The following is a 16,178-nucleotide window of genomic DNA, read 5'->3' on the forward strand; positions in this document are numbered from 1 at the left end:
GAGCCAAGAAGGCATTTCCCTGATGAAAAGATTATCTGCAAAATTTAAAATATGACTGGAAATGGCTATGCATCAGCAAATTGCTTGAATATTTAGAATTACTTTATGGGGTTGAGACTTTTAATCTCAGGTTTTCAATTTTTCACATTTGCTAAATCAATTTGTATTTTCAGTTAATTTCCACAAGGTCATGTCCAAAGCCAGAAATCTTCAGTGCTGATAACTCTAACTTATATTCTTGTATTTTTAATAAAATAATTTATTTAATAAACACAAAGTGAGCTAATTTAGAACTAAAGCAGAGAAATTCAAGAATGACCCTCTCAGGCATTTACCTAACACAGTATGTTTATTAATAAGGCAGTCTTTAACAAAGTAAAGCAAACTATTGATATTTTAATTCATAAATTAACCACTTGGTATAGTTACATATGTAGACTTAGAACTATCTTTCCACAAAGTGCCAGTGGGTCCTGCATCATCAAAACTTGCATCATGGTTCTTCCTTTCTGTACCTTGGCACTCATATTATAAAGGAAAAAAACAAATCTCCCATTTTATAAAATGCTATCCCTTATTTCCCCTCTACAGTACTATTAAAATAGAGAACCACAAATGAATAAAGATAGCTTGCAGAGACTGCAAGCTCTAACTCGTAAATGAGGTTGACAATATTGCTATTATACAAGAATTCAACTTCAAAAACCTATTTACAAAATACATCCTAATAGTGCAACTTTCTCCTACAGCATTCGTATTACATACCTAATAAAGCTTTAACCATCTCAAAAAGTATGAACATTACCAAGATCAAGTACTAGCTATCATTCTTAATGGGTAGTATTTTCCTTACCCTTATTTGTTTTTCAAGTGTATTCAGTCATAAAGCATGGAATAATATGGCTGCAAGGTTACGCTACACTTAAGTTTAGTGCACTTGGCACTGAACCAAGATGCCTTGCATCAATCTTCAGTTTTACCAGTGACCAACTTACTGACCTAAGGTGACTTTCTTTTTACTGTGACTAAATTACCTTTCTGTGAAATATAAAATTTGTTCCTGAATCTTATTTTGTCTTTGAAGCATTGATACAATGCAGAATGGGGAAAACGTGTAGATATGTGAGAAGAAGCCTTGTTAATAATAACTAAATTCTGCAGAAATCTTAATAAGAATTTAAATAAAATGTGTAGTGATTTGAGGGAAATCAATTTCAATTGCCTCACTTCATACACAGACACACACACACACACAAAGTCCAGATTGATTGACTAGAGTTAAATATGAAAAGTAGAACAATAAAACTAAACAAAAGTCTTCTATTTCAAGGTAAATTGAGCATATGTTGAAACTGCATCTTCCCAAACACATAAAATGATAAAACAGATATTTTAAAGTTTTTATTTCGATTCTAGTTAACACACAGCATAATATTAGTTTCAGGTGTATAATATAGATTCAACCCTTCCATACAGCACTCAGTGCTCATTACAACAAGTGCACTCCTTAATCCCCATCACGTATTAAAACAAGTGTTTTTAAAACTTAATAAATACATAGCACGATGAGAAAGAGAAATCCTTATAGATCAGAAACGGAGAGGTAAATTTCCCTCATCTTCAGAAAGGAAAAAGAGAGAGAATCTATAATAGTAGGTATGGACCGAAGATGCACACCGTATTTGGGGTTTGAACTAGGGAAAACATATGGGGCTAATACTGCAACAGCCACAGGTTTAAGAGCAAGATCCATACAGGCCACACATAGGAGATCTAAACAAACATGAACAGAGGCCAGAGATTTGCCATCTGCCTACCAGAGAGTTGGTTAGAGCCAAGTGATGCTAGTAAGAGCATCAATGACGCAGGTTGAGGGCCTTAGAGCTATGTCATATAAGTGGAAATAAGATTCAGAACTATATAATTTCTTAAGATGTAAACGCATTGTATCTTGCCACTTAAGCAAAATTTAATCCTATATTATATAGGATTTATATTACATTATATAGGATTTAATCCTACACATATATACATATACATATATATGTACATATACATATATAATCCTATATATATATGTATAATCCCGTATATGTAAATATAAGATTAAGTTTTGCCATATAAATAAACATAAATCTATATACATATACATATACATGGCTCAGCAACAGAAAACCCCCTACTGGAAACCTGTCAATGCAGGATGTGTTCAAAACAAATAGATGATGGACAATTAACTCTTACCTAAAAGTTACCAACCAGGAATATGGATACAAAGGAACTGTCATGCACTGTTTGTGGGAAAGTAAACTGGTATAGCCACTGTCGAAAATAGTATGGAGTTTCCTCAAAAGATTTAAAATAGAACTTCCATATGATCCAATAATTCGACTATTGGGTATTTATATAAAGAAAAGGGAAAAATTAATTCAAAAAGATATATGTACCCCTATGTTTATTGCAGGATTATTTACAACAGCTAAAATAGAGAAGTGCCCATTGATATATGAATGAACAAGAAGATGTGGTACAAGCACACACACACACACACACACACACACACACAGTGGAAGATTACACAGCCATAAAAATCATATCTGGGATCCCCAGGTGGCTCAGCGGTTTAGCGCCTGCCTTTGGCCCAAGGCGTGATCCTGGAGTCCCGGGATCGAGTCCCACATCAGGCTCCCTGCATGGAGCCTGCTTCTCTCTCTGCCTGTGTCTCTCCGTTCTCTCTCATGAATAAATAAATAAAATCTTGAAAGAAAGAAAGAAAGAAAGAAAGAAAGAAAGAAAGAAAGAAGAAAGAAAGAAAATATTCTCTTCTAAAATAAATAAATAAAATGTAATGTTTAAAAAAAATCATATCTATTTGTAGACAACACGAATGGTATTCTGCTAAGTGAAATAAGTTAGACTGAGAAAGACAAATACCATACGAATTTCACTTATAAGTGGAATCTAAGAAACAAAACATATAAATAAACAAGCAAACAAAAGAATCAGACCTATACATAACAGAACAAACTGATGGTTGCTAGAGGGGAAGGGGATGGGAGATGGGCAAAATGGGTGGTAGAGAGTAACAGTTACAGGTTTCTGGTACAGAATGAACAGGTCATGGGAATAAAAGGTTACAGCTTAGTGAGTATAGTCAATGATGTTGCAATACTGTTGTATGGTGACAGCTACATTTGTGCTGAGCATGGCATAACATATACACATGTTCAATCACTATACTGTATACATGAAACTAATATAACACTGTGTCAACTATACTCAATAAAGTTTTTCAAAAAATAATATATTGCCATCAATTAAACAGAAAGATTAAGGGGGGTAAACCCTGTTATAAATCTTGGAAATTAAAGATACAGTATTTGAAATGAAAATGTTACAGAAGGCATATTAGTGGCTGTAAAAGAACATACTTAAAGGAAAAGGTAGTACCTGAATCTTTCATAGCAGCACAATTCATAGCAAGCAAAAGTGGAAACAACCCAATGTCCACCAATAATATACAGATTAACAAAATATGTGATATTCTTCAGCCACAAAAATAAATTATTGTTACCTGCTATAAGATGATGAATCTGGAAAACATAATGCTTAATGAAAGAAGCCAGGCGAAAAAGGCTACATATTGTATTATTTCATTTATATTTAATGTCCAAAATAGGCAAATCCACAAAGATATTAAGGATTTTAAAAAGTCATAAACATTAAAAATTTTAAATAAGAAATATTTGGATATTAACAGATCCAGAATAAATAATTACTGAGAATTATCATAAAACAAACACAGATGTAAGTACTATTTGAATAAATGTACCAAATGTCAAGCAGGATAAATTTCTTTTAAAAAAGAGGCACGGAAAAAAAAAAAGAGGCACGAAAAAAGTTACACAGCAGAACATATCACAATGAAACCCAGAATAACAAAGATAAAGAGAAAACTGTTGAAACTACAAAAGAGAAGGAAATTATCCCAAAGAAGCATGAATTAGACTTCTCATCAGCAACACTAGAAGCCAGAAGATAAAATTAAGTACTATTGTCAAAGACCAGAAAAAAATTAACTTTCAATCTGGACTTTTAGGAAAATCAAATTACCATTAAAGAATGAGAAACTGTAAATATTTATGTTCTACAAGCTCTTGATGAAAAAGACCTAAATAAACCAAATAAATCAATATAACCACTTAAAAATGACTTTAAATTTGCACCTTTTTGGGGCAACTGGGTGGCTCAGTCAGCTAAGCATCTGCCTTTGACTCAGGTCATGATCCTAGGGTCCTGGGATCAAGCCCTGCATCAAGCTTCCTGCTCAGTGGGGAGTAGTCTGCTTCTCCCTCTGCCTCTCTCCTTGCTCATGTTTTTTCTCTCTTTCTCAAATAAATAAAAAAAATATTAAAAAGAAATTTTCACCTTTTTGCTGAGATAGTGGTGATAAGGAAGAATGAATTATATCATCAACAATATCAAACTATCTCTTCATGCAACTCTTCAACTGTTAAAGTAGAAACATTTCAATCATGTGGCAATGTAAACATACATCAAAACAACATATTGGAACTTCTCTTTCCAGCAATGATGAAATAACAGGTACCAAATCAGCCTCCCACCAAAGGCTACTATAAAATTGGGTAAAACATATGAGTCAGTTGTTTTCAGGCACTGGATAAGAGCACAGGTCTGTGATCCCTGACAGAAGGCAAATTCCTGAAGTGAACCTACAATTGCCCTGGATATCTGCCTATGGAAATTTTCTCATCCACTAGCAGGGACCTAGAGCCCAAACAGACTACAGTGGTTCCAGTAAATTGAGGAGACACAGAACAGAGTTCAGAGTTGCAGAAGTACCTGGAATCTAGTAGGGTGCACTGGAGGAGAGGAACTTCTACAGAAGTGGGTATCGAAAGTCTGTGTGGGAGGTCCCCATGAGTCCTTGGTCAAAAGCTGGACTATGCATGTACAGGTGGGATTACATAAAATCTCCCAGACAGCAGTGGCAATGGAGATTGGAATACCAGCGGTCAAGCAGTACTGGAAAATGTTGGTCTTCAAGTCCAATCAGAATGGAGAGACCTTGATAAAACTGATGGTGTCTAACTAAGATGCCAAAAAAAGGTAAGGCTTGGGCAGCTTGGGTGGCTTAGCAGTTTAGCGCCTCTTCAGCCCAGGGTGTGATCCCAGAGTCCAGGGATCAAGTCCCACATCAGGCTCCTTGCAGAAGCCTGCTTCTCCCTCTGTTTGTGTCTCTGCCTCTCTTTCTCTTTGTGTCTCTCAAGAATAAACAAAATCTTCTTTAAAAAAAGAATTTAAAAACAAAAAAACAAACAAAAAAACAAAACCCAACAACAATTTGTGGATGAAAATCTGCTCTTGATCTACCCTATTAAAAAAAAAATCTACCCCTCCTCTGTAGATCTTAAGACTCTAAGCCTTAAAACTTCAAGTCTTAAGATCTACAGAGGAGACAGTATGGAGGTTTAGTAGTATCAAGTTAAAAGAGTTTGGAAAATGACTTGGTTTCTACATATCAATTCTATAAAATGTACAAGAACAAGCTAACACAAGGTTAAGGTGATTAGCCTACTAGAACTGCCTGCTAGAACAAAAATCAACACTCTTCAGAGGTAAAACAGAATATAATATATGAACACAGTACCCAATATAAAATTAAGGATTTACTAGACATGCAAAGAAAAAAAACCAATAAAAAACCAAGCCTGTTAATGTTACATTTAGGAGAAGCTTTAAAGCACATACTATTATTAAAATGTTCAAATACAAAGGTGGTTTAAATAAGTCAACTGATACGAAATATCAGCAGAGAAGTATACACTGTAAAAAAAAAAAAAACAAATGGAAATTCCCTAACTGAAAAGCTCAATAAATGAAATGAAATTTCTGGACAGTTTTAATAGATTAGATATGAAAAAAATCAGTAAAATTATAGGAGACAACAAAAATTATCCAATCTGAACAACAGAGGAAAAGAGATTGAAGAAAAATAGAATCTTAGAAATCTATAGAACAATATCAACCAGTTACAGATATGTATAATCGGAGTTCCAGAAAGAAAAGAAAGTAGAATAGGACAGAAAAATATGAAAAACTCATGGATAATTTTTTTAATTTGATGAAAAATATTAAGATGTGAAAAACTCAGCAAACCCCAAGCAGGATAAATGCAAAGAAAATCACACCTAAGTACATAATGGTCAAAGTGATTTAAAAAAAAAAAAAGATAGAGAATCTTGAAACAAGCTGGGGGGAAACGCACATAATACATACAGAGCAACTATAATATGAATTACACTGACTTCTTCTGAGAAACAGTTGAGGCCAGAAGACAATGGAGTGACATCTTTTAAAACACTGCCAACCTAAAATTTCAAATCCAATGAAACATTCTTTTAAAATGAAGGTAAAGGGCACCTGGGTGGCTCAGTCAGTTAAGCATCTGCCTTTGGCTCAGGTCATGATCCCAGGCTCCTGGGATCTAGCCCCACACTGGGGTCCCTGCTCAGTAGGTAGCCTGCTTCTCCCTCCCCCTCTGCCTGCTGCTCCCCCTGCTTGTACTCTCTCTGTCAAATAGATAAATAAAATCTTTGTAAAAACAAAAAATAAAATGAGGGTAAGATACAGACATTTTTAGACAAACAGAAGATTAAATAACTTGTTGGCAGAAGACTTGTATACAAGAAATGCTAAAGGATGTTCTTTAGGTTGAAGAAGAAAATACAGAAGGAACGAAGAAATGAAGAGCACCAGAAATAAATGAGTAAATACAGAAGATAATTTTTTCTCATATTTTCCTAACCTACAACTAACAGTTTAAAGCAAAAGAATAACATCTTAGAATGATAACATCTGAAAATACTCAAAGTAGAAAATAATATTGAATTATATAACACCCCAAATAAAATAAATATCCACAAGTTTATTCTGATAGAAATAACTGGGTTAATAAAAAGGTGAAGAAGGTGTAAGCTCTTGCTTACAAATTTCAATAAACAAATATAGAAGAAATGAGGACAAAAAAATAAGAAATGAGGACATATGAAATCACAATAACACTAGAGTAATAATTGCTGAAGGCAAGATCTACCAATGAATACTAAATTAGTGGACGAACATTTAAGGAAAAAAAGGAAAAACAGGGTACTTGCAAAGTCTCATAGTATTTCCCCTAAATATTTAAAACCTACAAGAAGTAACTCTACTTGGAAAAATCTGGCAGATAACACCTCAAACAAATAATCAAGTCAGCTTTACTAATAAAAACATCAACATCATCAGTTCCTTCATATGGTACACTGAAATGGATACATTATCTCGGTAGCATTGTTTCCAACAATATAACATTCAATCTAATATAAGAACATATCACACAAGCTACAAAATAACTGACAAATATTCTTCAAAAGTATCAAGATCATGAAAGAAAAAGAAAGACTGAGAAACTGTCACAAATTGAAAGAGATTAATAAAACATAACAACTAAATGCTAAGTGAGATCCTGTAATGGATCCAGAAACTGAAAAAGAATGTAAGTAGAAAACTGGTAAAATCTTAATGAAGTCTATAGTTTATGTTAATACTATTTATAAATGTTAATTTTTTTATAATTGCACTATAGGTATTTAAAATATCAATTGGAGGGGAAACTGGATGAAGAGTATATAAGAATTCTTTGTACTATGTTTTCAACTCTTCTGTAAGTCTAAAATTATTTTTAAATTAAAATTGTAAGTACGCTGCAAAAGAATGAAACTGGACCAATATTAAACAGCATACATGAAAATTAACTTAACATGGATTAAAGACCTGAATGTAAGATCTGAAATCATAAAACTCCCAGAAAAAAAAAACAGAAAATTCCTTGACACTGGGCTTGGTGATTATTTTGGGGGGATTTCACACTAAAGCCAAAGGCAACAAAAATTAAAATAAGCAAGTGAGACTACATCAAACTAAAAAGCTTCTGCAGAGCTAAGAAAACCATCAACAAAATGAAAAGGCAACTTAATGAATGTGAGGGGAAAATTGCAAATCATATATCTCATAAGGAGTTAATATCTATAATATATAAAGAACTCATACAAGTCAATAGCAAAAACCTCAAACAATCTGATTTAAAAATGGACAAAGGAGGGGCACCTGGGTGGCTCAGTGGTTGAGGGTCTACCTTTGGCTCAGGTCATGATCCTGGGGTACTGGGATCGAATCCCACACCAGGCTCCCTGGAGGGAACCTGCATCTCCCTCTACTTGTGTCTCTGCCTCTCTCTCTGTGGGTCTCTCATGAATAAATAAATAAAAATTTTAATAAATAGGGCAGCCCCAGTGGTGCAGCGGTTTAGCACTGCCTGCAGCCCAGGGCGTGATCCTGGAGACCCTGGATCGAGTCCCACATCGGGCTCTCTGCATGGAGCCTACTTCTCCCTCTGCCTGTGTCTCTGCCTCTCTCTCTCTCTCTGTGTCTCTATGAATAAATAAAATCTTTAAAAAAATTTTTAATAAATAAATACAAAGGATATGAATAAACATTTTTCCAAAGAAGACATACAGATGGCTAATAGATGTATGAAAAGATGCTCAATGTCACTAATCATCAGGGAAATGCAAATCAAAACCAGAATATCACCTCACACCTGTCAAAATGGCTACTATCAAAAAGATAAGAAATAATAAAGTGTTGGTGTGGATGTAAAGAAAAGTGAACCCTTGTACATTGTTGATAAGAATGTAAATTGGTGCAGGCACTATGAAAAAAAATTAACAATGTAACTACCATATGATCCAGCAATTCTACTTCTGAGTATTTATCTAAAAACAACAAAAACATTAATTTGAAAAGTTATATGCATACACATGTTCACTGCAGCATTATTTACAATAGTCAAAATATGGAAACAGCCTAAGTTTCCACTAGTGGATGAGTGGATAAAGAAAATGTGGATAATATTCCATATTGCATATATATATATATGTGGGATAATATTCTATTGTATGTATATATACATAATGTGTATATATAATAGGATATATATAATGCAATACTATTCAGTCTTTAGAAAAATGAAATCTTGCCAGTAGTGATGACACAGATGAACCTTGAGGGCATTATGCTAAGTGAAGTCAGAGAGAAAAAAACAAATGTCATATGATCTCACTTATGTGTGAAATCTAAAAGAAAAAAATGCAAGGTGCCTGGGTAGCTCAGTAGATTAAGCATCTACCTCTGGCTCAGGTCATGATCCCAGGGTCCTGAGATTGAGCCCTGAGTCAGGCCCCCTGCTCAGCGGGAGACTGCTTCTCCCTCTCCCTCTGCCTCGCCCCACCACTTGTGCATGCTCTCTCTTTCAAATAAATAAAATCTTTTTTAAAAAAGAAAACAATGGGGATCCCTGGGTGGCTGAGTGGTTTGGTGCCTGCCTTTGGCCCGGGGTGCAATCCTGGAGTCCCAGGATCAAGTCCCGCATCGGGCTCCCGGCATGGAGCCTGCTTCTCCCTCTGCCTGTCTCTGCCTCTCTCTCTATGTCTATCATAAATAAATAAATAAACAAACAAAAAAATCTATCTTTTAAAAAAAATGAACTTACAGATATGGAAAACAGACTGGTAGTTCCCAGAAGGGGGTGGGTAGAGGCATAAAGGGAGGCAAAAGATACAAATTTTCAGTTATAAAATAAATAAGGGAATGTAATGTACACCATGGTGACTAGTTAATATTGTACTCATATGTACTTTCATGTCCTTACTGCTCATTTGAGAGTTGCCAAAAGAATAGATCTTAAAAGTTATAAGAAAAAAATTTGTATCTATATATGGTGATGGATGTTAACTAGACTTATTGTAGTAGTCATTTCACAATGTATACAAGCATCAAATCATTGTTGTATACCTAAAATTAATATAATATTAAACATCAATTATATCTCAATTTAAAAACTGTTCTTCATTGGATTGTTTTGGTGCTTTTATCAAGTATGGGCCTGTAAGTATGGGCCTGTTTCTGGACTCTATTCTTTCTCACTGTTCTTTTTTTTTAAGATTTTTTTAAAATTTATTTATTCATGAGAGGCAGAGAGAGAGAGAGAGAGAGGCAGAGACACAAGTAGAGGGAGAAGCAGGCTCTGTGCAAGGAGCCTGATGTAGGACTCGATCCCGGGTCTCCAGGATCAGGCCCTGGACTGAAGGCGGTGCTAAACCGCTGAGCCACCTGGGCTGCCCTCTGTCTGTCTTTATGCCATTTCAACACTATCTTAATTACTGTAGCTTTATTTTTTTTTAAGATTTATTTATTTATTCAGAAAGAGAGAGAGGCAGAGACACAGGTAGAGGGAGAAGCAGGCTCCATGCAGGGAACCCGACGTGGGACTCGATCCCAGATCCCCAGGATCACACCCCGGGCCGCAGGCGGCGCTAAACTGCTGCGCCACCGGGGTGCCTTACCGTAGCTTTATAGAAAGTAGGGTTGGTTAAGTCCTCTAATAATGTTCTTTTTCAAGTTTGTTTTAGTTATCCTAGGTCCTTTTCATTTCCATATATTTTCCCTGTCTTTTATTGTCATTTTGATTTAAAGATTTTACTTATACTTGTTTTTTGAGAGAGAGAGTGTAGAAAGAGTGTGTGAGTGGGGGAAGGACAGAGGGAGAGAATCTCAAGCAGACTCCCTGCTGAGTGCAGAGCCTGACCTGGGGTTTGATCTCACAACCCTGAGATCATGACCTGAGCAGAAATCAAGAGTTGAATGCTTAACAGACTGAGCCACCCAGGTATCCTTTGTTTTTTAAGTAGGCTCCACACCCAGCATGGAGCTTGAGATCAAGAGTTGGATACTCAGCCAACTGAGCCACCCAAGGCACCCTTTCATTTTCCCTGTTTTTTTTTTAAAAAAAATTAACAGCTCTTGGAGACTTCTGGGTAAGAGTGCAGAGTAGGAGGATCCTAGGCTTACCTTGTCCCACAGATATACCTAGATAAACACAGTGTAAACAACTCAGCTATAATATATAAATGACCTGAACACTGGTAGCACAGACAGCTAAATCTAGAGAAGAGGCCACATCAAAGAGGGTAGGAAGGGCAGAAACACAGTCAGGAGCCAAAATGACCCAGAGGGCTATCTACCCATGGGAGGGAGAGACGCCAGGGCATAGAGAGGAGAGAGATAAGATCCCACACCATGCACACCAGGCACCCCAGGCACAGGGCACCCATGCCAGGAAGACAAAACCAGCATAACATTTGGCTTTGAAAATCATAGGGTCCTAACTTCACAAGTTCTTACAATCTGTGGGGCTTAATACCCGGAACTTTAAAAATCAGTAGCTGAGCTCTGGGAGAGCTGGAAGGGATAGGAAACTGAGTTCCCATCCTTAAAGACACACACAGTACAACAATAGACCTGCTGAGATAAGCATTGAAACAGCAGATTGAAAAACACTTGAGACTCCTCCAAGAATAAAAGAGCTGGGGGGCATCCGGGGGGGGGGGGCTCAGTAGGTTATATGTCTGACTTTGGCTCAGGTCATGATCTCAGGATCCTGGGATTAAGCCCTGTGTCAGGAGGGAGAAGCAGGCTCCCTGCTCAGCTGAGAGTTTGCTTCTCCCTCTTGCTCTGCCTCTGCCCCTTCCCCAACTCATGCTCTCTCTCTAAGGGAGAAGAAATGTGTGGGAAATATCAGAAAGGGAGACAGAACGTAAAGACTGCTAACTCTGGGAAACGAACTAGGGGTGGTAGAAGGGGAGGAGGGCGGGGGGTGGGAGTGAATGGGTGACGGGCACTGGGGGTTATTCTGTATGTTAGTAAATTGAACACCAATAAAAAATAAATTTAAAAAAAATAAAAAAATAAAATAAAAGTCCCAAACTGAAAAAATAAATAAATAAATAAATAAATAAATAAATAAATAAATAAATAAATAAATAAAATCTTCTAAAAAAATAAAAATAAATTAAAAAAAGAGGAGTGCCTGGGTGGCTCAGTCAGTTAAGCATCTGTCTTCAGCTTGGGTCACGATCCTGGGGTGCTGGGATTGAGCCCTATATTGGGCTTTCTGCTCAGCAGAGAGCCTGCTTCTCCCTCTCCCTCTGCTGTTCCCCCTGCTTGTGCTCGTGGTTTCTCTCTCTTTATCTGTCAAATAAATAAACAAAATAGTTTTTTTTTTTAAAGAATAAAAGAGGGGCAGTCTGGGTGGCTCGGCAGTTTAGCACTGCCTTCCGCCCAGGGCGTGACCGTGGAGACCAGGGATCGAGTCCCATGTCAGGCTCCCTGCATGGGGCCTCCTTCTCCCTTGCCTGTGTCTCTGCCTCTCTCTCTCTCTCTCTCTCTCTCTCTCTCTCTTTGTGTCTCTCATGGATAAACAAATAAAAATCTTTAAAAACAAAAGAATAAAAGAGCTGGCAGGCATCATTTCCCTCCCCTAACTCAGATATAGAGACCCCTGCAAGATATAGAGACCCAGCTTAGATATAGAGACCCCTGCAAGAACCAGTGCAGAGCAAACACTTTCCACCTAGCTTGCTGCATGCTTCACTCCCAGGGTTCTCCTGCTGAAATCCCCTCCTCCATCCTGGCCTGGGCAGGAGTTTTCCACAGAGGTTGCAGGTCCCCTTCTGTAGCAGACCAGCAGACTTTGCTGACACCATGGGCCCTGCAACTGCATTCTCCTGTGGCCACATCCTCGCCAATTGGCAGGAGCCCATCCAGAATGGTACCACAACCCTAGCAGTGTACAAGCAGCCCTTAGAGGGGCTAGCACAATTCCAAAGTGACACCCCAAGAAGAGGGGAAGATAGTCACACACATCAGTCTGACTGCAGCCCCAGCAGTGGGCAGACATCTGGTCTGACTGCAGGCCCCATCTACCAGTGAAAACTTCTCAGGACAACATAAGGAAAGCACCCTACAGTTCAGTGCTACCACAGCTCTGGCAAATGCCTGGTCAGATTTAACTCAAGCCCAAGGTGGCTCCACTCTTGTCCACTAACAACACAGGGACCAAACCCTGCCTACAACAGGCAAAGAGAACCAATGAAGAAGACTGGACTGAAGGCAAATACAGCTCAGCAACAACAGTAGGGCACACGCAATATACATAGGGGACACCCTGGAAGTGCCAGGTTCTGGCAAACAGTGAACATTGCACTGCAGGGCACTACAAGACCTCTTCTCTATAAGGCCACTAATTTCAAAAGCAAGAGACATAGTTGACTTTCCTAACACACAGAAACAGACACAGAGAGTTAGACAAAATGAGGATATATAAGAATATGTCCCAAATTAAAGAACAGGACAAAATCACAGCAAAGAGCTAAATAAAATGGAAATAAGTAATATACCTGATAGAGAATTTAAAATAATGGTCATAAAGACACTTAGTGGACTTGAGAAAAGAATGGAGGATTTCAATAAGTCCCTCAGGAAAAAGACAGAAACACAAAAAAGAACCAGTCAGAGGCAAAGAACTCAATAACCAAGATTTAAAATATACTAGAGTGAATAAATAGTAGACTAGAGTAAATAGAAGAATGGATCAGTGACCTAGAGGAAGAGTAATGGAAAGCAGTAGAGCTGAACAGGAGAGAAAGAAAAAATAACAAAGATGAAAATAGGCTTAAGGGAACTCAGCAACACCATCAAACATAATAACATTTGCATTACAGGGGTCCTAGAAGGAAAAGAAAGAGAAAAGGGGGCAGAACTTATTTGAAGAAATGATAACTGAAAGCTTCCTGAATCTGAGGAGGATCTGAAATCCAGATCCAGGACGCACAGAGAGCCCCGCCCCCCATCACAAAATCAACCCAAGGAAGTCCACACAAGACATAGTAAACAAAATGGCAAAAAGTAGTGATAGAGAATATTAAAAGCAGCAAGACAAAACAGTTACACACAAGGGAAATCACATAAGGCTATCAGCTGATTTTTCAGCAGAAACTTTTCAGACCAGAAGAAAGTGGCATGACATATTCAAAGTGCTAAAAGAAAAAAAAAAACCCACAACCAAGAATACTCTATCCAGCAAAACTATCATTCAGAATAGAGAGACAGGGTTTTCCAAAGGCTAAAGGAATTCATCACCACTAAACCAGGTCTACAAAAAATGTTAAAGGTGACTCTTTTAGTGGAAAGATCATAAGCAGGAGTAAGAAAAGTAGGAAGCACCAAAGCAGTAAAATTAAGTGTATGTATAAAAACAAGTCAAGAGGTTCACAAAATAAAAGAATGTGACACCATATACCTAAAATGCATAGGGAAGGAGGAAAGGAGTAAAAATTTAGTACTTTTAGGATGGATTTAAACTTAAGTGACCATCAACTTAATATAGACTGCTATATGCATAAGATGTTATATTTAAACCTAATGGTAACCACAAATCAAAAACTGGAATTATATATATAAAAAATAAGAGAAATAAATTGAAGCATATCACTAAAGAAAACAAGCAAACCATAAGAGAAGAGAGCAAGAGAAGAAACAACAGAGAACTACAAAAACAACCATAAAAGGAACAAAATGGCAATAACTACATACGAATCAATAACCACTTTGAATATAAATGGACTCCAATCAAAAGAAAGACATATAGTGAAGTGCCTCGGTGGTTCAGTCAGTTAAGCGTCTGACTCTTGATTTCAGCTCAGGTCACGATCTTGGGGTCCTGGGATCAAGCCCCTTATTGGGCTCTGTACTGAGTGTGAAGTCTGCTTGAGCTTCTCTCTTTCCCCTTCTCCCCCATTCATGCTCTAAATAAATAAATAAAATCTTTTTTAAAAAAGACATAGGGTGACAGAATAGATAAAAAAGCAAGACTTTTGGGCCTAAAAGAGACTCATTTCAGATCTAAAGACATAAGCAGATTGAAAGTACAAGGACAGGGATCCCTGGGTGGCGCAGCGGTTTGGCGCCTGCCTTTGGCCCAGGGCGCGATCCTGGAGACCCGGGATCGATTCCCACGTCGGGCTCCCAGTGCATGGAGCCTGCTTCTCCCTCTGCCTGTGTCTCTGCCTCTCTCTCTCTCTCTCTCACTGTGTGCCTATCATAAATAAATAAAAATTAAAAAAAAAAGAAAGTACAAGGACAGAAAAACATTTATCATGCAAATGGAAGTGAAAAAAAAAAAGCCATAGTAGTACTATTTCTACCAAACAAAATAGACTTTAAACAAGACTGCAACAAGAGACAAAGAAGGACACTATATGACCATAAAGGGAACAATCCAACAAAATATGTAACAATTACAAATATTTATGCACCCAACATGGGAGCACCAGAATACATAAAGCAGCTAATAACAAACATAAAGGGAAGTAACCAATAGTAATACAGTAATAGCAGGGGACTTTAACATCACATTTACATCTATGGATAAATCATCCAAACAGAAAATCAACAAGGAAACAGTGGCTTTGAATGACACATTGCACTAGATGGATCTAGGTGGATCTAACAGAACACATCCCATCCTAAAACAACAGAATACATATTCTTTTCAAATGCACATGGAACATTCTCCAGAAGAGATTACATGGTAGGCACAAAACAATCACAGCAAATTCAAGAAGACTTAAGTCATACCATGCACCTTTTTTAAATCACAATCCTATGAAACTAGAAATCAACCACAAGAAAATCTGAAAAGAACACAACTACATGGAGGTTAAATAACATGCTACTAAGCAATCAATGGGTCAACCAAGAAATCAAAGAAGCAATAAAAATATATATGGAGACAAATGAAAATGAAAACACAAGAGTCCAAAATCTTTGAATACAGCAAAAGCTGTTCCAGGAGGGAAGTTTATAGCAATACAGGTATATTCAAGAAGCAAGAAAAATCTCAAATGAACATCCTAACCTCCTTATACCTAAAGGAACTACAAAAAGAAGAACAAGCAGAACACAAAACCAGGAGAAGGAAGGAAATAATAAAGATTAAAGCAGAAATAAGTGAAAGAGAAATAAATAAATAGATAGATAGATAGATAGATAGATAGATAGATAGATAGAAAAGATCAATGAAACCCAGAGTTGGTTCTTTGAAAAGATCAAGGAAATAGATAAGACTTTAGCCAGACTTACCAAAAGGGAGAGAGAGAAAGAGGACTCAAACAAAATCAGAAATGAAAGAGGAGAAATAACAACCAACAGCACAAAAA

General features: G+C 37.1%; 1 protein-coding gene across 1 annotated transcript in view; it reads right to left on the minus strand.

Annotated features, from left to right (window-relative positions):
* Nucleotides 1-16,178, minus strand: part of C18H11orf80 (chromosome 18 C11orf80 homolog) — a 104,648-nt gene that overhangs the window by 48,547 nt on the left and 39,923 nt on the right. The window lies entirely within an intron of this gene.

Source organism: Canis lupus, chromosome 18 (genome assembly GCF_003254725.2).
Source record: "Canis lupus dingo isolate Sandy chromosome 18, ASM325472v2, whole genome shotgun sequence".
Taxonomy (NCBI): Eukaryota; Metazoa; Chordata; class Mammalia; order Carnivora; family Canidae; genus Canis; species Canis lupus.